Genomic DNA, 6009 nt, shown 5'->3' on the forward strand with positions numbered 1-6009 from the left:
CATCGAAATGTCTCTTTGAGGACTTTGGCTGTCACATTTTTTAGCATCTTCCTTTTCTTATACGGTTTCTGGCTTGAACCTCAAAATATTAAAATGAAAAACTAATATTATTGAGCTCAATTACTATATTTGGTGCATTAGGCACTTTAAATCTTTGAGGGAGTACAACTGTTGCAAGAATTTTACAACATTCGCTATATAGGAATATTGGCACGTCGTCCCAAAACTAGCGCTGTGGTGGTTTACCCGGCGCTACTTGCCTTGGCGCCTTGTTTGGCCGTGGAGAAGGAGGTCTGATTGGATCTTCTTTATGGCTCACTATTCTCAGATTTGAATCTGCAAAACCCCATTCAAATTTTATGTTATGCCAAACGAATGAAAAAAAAGAAGAAAAGCAAAGAAGAGGATAATGAAATTAAAATACTACATCATTCCTGTTCTTCCAACACATATTGTCAATCCTTTAACAAAATTACGGTGAGAACAAAATGAACAAGCTTAGAAAAAGGCAAGGTTTTAGATACGAACCGGCATCATTAATCGGAACTTGGCGCATGGTTGAGACAGAAGTGATTAACATGACTAGAACCAGATAACGGCAAAAGATATGCAAAGCCATTTCAGCTTCCTATTACAAATGTTTGAGACTTTGGTTTCATCCTAATGTCGTTCCTACCTATATATATATATGCACCTCCAAAGAAAGAAGTCAGCCTCTTAAAAATTTTAAATGCTATCTGTATAATAGTTTAGTTATTCTATGTAAAAGAAGAAAAAACGAAGAAAATTCTTGGAGACGTATGAGATTAATAAATTTCAACAAAATCAATTTTTTTTTTTTTGCTGAAAACTGAAATGAATTTCGTGTTATTCTTTTGGGAGCACGTGAAATATATTAAATGGAACTGAGTCTTCCTTTTACGTTGAACTTCATAGAAATTAATATTAGAGAAGAATAAGGTATTGCATTTTATAATGGAAACAAGGAAATTAAGGAAACGTGTATGCATATGAAGAATTATCAATGGCCAATTGGGTTTGTTCTCCCCTTCTAACTTTGACCATAAACTTAATAAAGAACGAAAAAGTAAGCAAAGTTTGTTTTCAAAGATAACCAAATTAATAGACAGCTAAGATTTTCAAACTAAAGTGGAACCAATTCAGACATGAAACCAGGGTTGAAGCAAGGGGCTGGCAGCAGCCCTGGCCCCCGGCCCCTTTGGCTTCTTAAATCCCATTAATCCTTAGTCTTTCACACCTAAACAAAGCGAAAAATATGATTTTGGCTCCCCCTAAAATTTATAATTTGCACCCCCTCCCTACTTGTATGGCTACTTGTATGGTAAATTTAATGAGTTTTTAACATTTTTATTTTTAAATTTCATATAAAAGTGATTTAATTGTTTTCTTTTGTTTTCAAATCAATAATTTATAGAACATGAAATGATCGAAATCAATATAACAATACCTTCAGACTTGTCAATTTTCCTACTATTCTAGTTAAATTCAGTAGTTAGTAAACTATGAAATTTTTTTTCAAATTAATGAAATTGATTTATTTTTTTCTTTTCAAATGTTTATTTTTCAATGTAATATTTTTTATAGTTTTTCCTCTCCTTACAATTTATGAAGACACCAATGTATTGATAAAAAGTTTATTAAATGCACAACATTCAACATTTTAGGTTTGGCAATGTCACTAAAGTAAGAAGACTGGTGGCAAACCTAAAATGAAATATGGAAGGTAGAGAAGGGAGTTACACAATGGTTAGAGTGATAGGGTGGGAAGAAATCCAAATATATCGAGAGGGACAGCAAGGAGGGAACCAAGAAGGTATGTGCAATTTGCATAGGTGTTTAGAGGAGGAAGACAAACCAACATGATGACTGCAAGCTCGGTGGGTGGCGTTCAAGGAGGAACAAAGAGTGTGACGGCTAGTTGAAACGGAGAATATGCATTAGCTAGAATGGAGTCCAATTGCAATGACGGAGTACCATATGGAAGCATACTGCTTATAGAAGCATCTAAGCTCAACCGTGCCATGGAATGTGAGAGTAAGCAGTGTAGCCCGCAAGCACTACTTACTGACTTTTGACAATCATGCCATGGAAAGAAAATTGAGAAGAAATAATTCCTGTTATTAGAGGAGTGGACAGAGGAGTTTCAAGCCCCTCTAAGTTATAAATGGGTTACGGTGATAGGTTTTCCCAATCATGCATGGGGGTGTGGGACTTTCGTAAGCATTGTTAAGGCTTGGGGTCAGCGGTGGAGGGAGGGGCCCTAGTAGGGGCCTCCGCCCCCTAAATTTTTAAAATTTATAATTTTGTTATTACTTTGCTTTAAAATTTTGTAATTTTACTCTTATTTTTTAAAAAATTTTATAATTTCGTCCCCTCAAATATTAATTTTTTTATTTTTACCCTTTTAAACTTAAAATCCTGGCTTCGCCGGTGGTTGAGGGTAGCTAATAATGGTCAAACAAGAGACAATGGAGTGCGGTGGGTTCAATGAATAGGTGTTATTAATATCCACTATTGAAAAGGAAAACTGTGAAACCCAAGTTTTCATTATAGGACTGAATGGTAATTCTTTAGGCGAGCTTGTAAATTTTTTGTTCTGAACCAATATTATGAAATTTCACCTTTTGCAAAATCTTATGTTTTGAGCTACTAAGTTGTTTTGGTAAGTAATAGAGAGACATGAGTTAAAGTGGAGGTGTTTTCAAGTAAATGTTTACATTCTAGAGCAAAAATATCAATACTCATGAATGAAGTATCGATACTTGCTGCCAAGAAAGCTTTTAAAAAGGATTTTAAAGAACAAGTGTCGATACATCATTCAAAGATATTGATACTTAAAACTCAGAAACATAAGTGTCAATACCTCACTCAAAAGTATTGACACTTGTTGCCGTTTACACAAAAATAAAAAGGGTAAAATAGTATTTTTTTTTACCCCCAAAATTATATCTTTAGGGCTTTTTTAAAACCCCATCAGCTTGTATTCTGCGTCCCTTTATCGATGCCTCACCCAAAAATATTAGTACTTGTCACTGTTTACACAAAAATAAAAAGAGACGCTATAGTATTTTTACCCCCAAAATTACTTCTTTAGGACTTTTTTTTAAAACCCCTTAGCCTGTATTCCACCTCCTTTTGCCATTTTTAGCTTTTCTCTTGCTCTCTCTCACTAAAAAGACCATTGTTGAAGGCTTCAAGCTTGGTTTTGATTTTCTAAAAATACACAGTTAAGATTTTCAGCCTTCAAGCCCTTCAAACTCTAGTTTTCAACCTCTAACTTTCATTCTCTCAACAAATTCAAGTTTCTTTCTCTAAGGGTTTAATGCCCAACTTAATTTTCTCTCACTACAATCTCACTAAGGTAAGAAGAAGGTAGACTTAAGCATTTAAGTTGTTACTTTATATGCGAACAGTAGATTAACTCATTGAAAAGCTAGATTAGACAAAATCTAGTTATAGTTTGAAATAGCTTAGCTTCAAATTTTAGAAATTTTAGTTGAGATTGTGTTTGTGATGGAATGATTGTTGTTACAAGGACTGCTAAAGCTCCAAGAATTTCTTTAGAGTGAAGAGTTGATGTTTCGATTGTGTGTTAAGTCGACGAATCAGTCGAGTTGGGTAGATACGATGTTTCAAGTATTTTGCTACGTATAAAACTAAGCATGTTTAATGAGTTTGTTGTTTTATACGATTTCAATGTTACTTCTATGTATACAAATGATTTAGCATTAAGTTGAACATTTTCAAATATTGTTTTCAAGAGCATGTATACTATGTAAATGTCGTAACGCGCGGGTCCGGGAACCCGACCGCCAGACGCGAGTTAAAACTCTAAAAAAATTAAGAGTCGCCACCAATCTTTCTTACTAGGGGCGATTGGCCACTTAATAACTCGGTTCTAATCGACGAGGCCTTAAATTAATTTTAAGTTCGCCAAAGAGAACCTTAAACTGGTTTACGATTTTCTAGATCTAGGCTCGGGAGTACAGTTACTCTTGGGGAAGGATTAGCACCCCCGGGACGCTTGTTCCATGAATGGTACCATTTTTAGATTATCCTATTAGGTTTTAATTTTTAATTTCACTATATTTTCTTAGTTATTATTCTCTTATTTTACTTCCTATTTAACCTAAAATGGAATGCAAATGTGAAGCAAGATGAAATGCATGACGTGGGATAAAAATATCGGACGAATAACTTTTTATTGAGGACGTTCTCCCGAATCCGCCCATCATACTAGTAGGATCCAAGGTGTTCTCTCACCTAAGGAATTACCCGAGAAACTCGCCTTTGCAAATTTAATGAATAATTCCCATCATCGGGGTCATCGTACGTTTTCTTTTAAAATAATATTTTCATGTATAATGAACCTAATACGGACAAAAGCCTTTTATTAAATATGTTTCTTGAGCCCTCCCATCATACTGGTGGGACCCAGAGACACCTTTTCACCTAGAAAACTTTTCTAGGAATACTCGCCTTCGCAAGATCCTTGGAAGATCCCATCATCGAGGCTTAAACTCGAAAACAAACATATTTATATGCAATGATATGCAAGATGCAACATATATATATGCTATGCTAGTGCAATTATCTATTTTTTTGTCATTATTTAATTATTATTTTCGTTTTATTTCATATTATCATATTTTCTATTTTTTATTCTCCTATATATTTTTTTTATATTCTAAGTTTCTCCTATGTATTCCTTTTATAATTAGATAAATTGTTTATAATTCCATGTTATTTTAGTGAACAAAATTTTATTTTTCTTTTTCACAACATTTTATTAATCTATAGTTTATACTATTAGATATTTAATGATTAATTTTATATTACCTATTGTTTTGGATTTTTTTCCTTATTTTTTATTTATTTTGTCCATTTATTTAATGTCATGTATATTGCACTTTCACAAATTAATTATTTACTATATATTCGAATTATTATTATTACTTTTATCATTTTTTTTATCTATTTTTATTTATTTATTATTTTTATTGAGTAATTTTTGTATAGTCAAATTCTTTATTTATTAAAATTTCGAGATCTTGAAATCGAGCCCCTCCCATCGTACTGGTGGAGCCTTGATTAGGATTCCGAACCTAGGGAATATGGGCCCGGGATTGCGACTTCTTGCGTCCCGACTGATCATCCCATCATCGGTATTAATTATTTTATTTATATTAATAATTCTTTATCTTTTCATTTTCATTCTCTCCTCATTTATATTCCTCTCCATTTTATATAAAACTATCTTTTTCAATTAATTTGATATCCACATATTTATTTTATTACATTTATTATTATTATTATTTTTTAATTTTCCTAACTCATTTTCATTCCTATAAACTCACGTAATTATATATGTTTAGTGATTATGTCTAGCATTTCAACTCTTCTTACATTATATATTCTCTTAGCTATATTCTAAATCAGTATCTACCTATACCTATTTATCATATTATTATTATTGTTTACTAAATGTTTATTTATCTATATATATATATATATATATTTTATCCTTGAATCTGTTTTTATAACTAAATATTTTCTTCTATCCAATTTTATCATTTATTTTCATATAATTGCACATATATTTTATATATTTTCTTATCTATTCCAATCTTTCTCTTTTTCTTCACATTTTTACATTTTTAAACATCTCTATTATTATTTTTTTTACTTATATATTTTTGTATTTTCTATTTTTTTAAATGATTTTCTTACCTAATATATTTTAAAATTCATTCTACAACATTAATATACCTTATTTATATTATTTTACTATCCTTAACATAAAGCTACATTAAAAAAATTTCTAACTTAAACAATCAACACAAATACCACAATCATAACCCAATAAATCAATGATCCAAAACTTACCCCAAAGCTTTAGCCCAACCCGACTCAAGGTGGAACGGACTGACCCAAAAAGCTTGTAAGTCTGCTTCAAGAATTCAACCTCCTGGTGCCCAAAAAGGTGTT

The 6009-nt window shown here is 31.9% G+C and overlaps 1 long non-coding RNA gene across 1 annotated transcript; it reads right to left on the reverse strand.

The window, feature by feature from the left end:
• Window positions 1–88: 88 nt before the first annotated feature.
• On the reverse strand, window positions 89–644 carry LOC148763482 (uncharacterized). Its single transcript, XR_016025523.1, has 2 exons — window positions 529–644; window positions 89–336 (listed from the first exon to the last, which is right to left on the reverse strand). It is a non-coding gene; the product is annotated as an uncharacterized LOC148763482 (long non-coding RNA).
• Between the last annotated feature and the right edge of the window lie 5365 nt (window positions 645–6009).

The sequence above is a fragment of the Theobroma cacao genome, chromosome 3 (assembly GCF_053813885.1).
Source record: "Theobroma cacao isolate CCN51 chromosome 3, ASM5381388v1, whole genome shotgun sequence".
NCBI classification, from domain to species: Eukaryota; Viridiplantae; Streptophyta; class Magnoliopsida; order Malvales; family Malvaceae; genus Theobroma; species Theobroma cacao.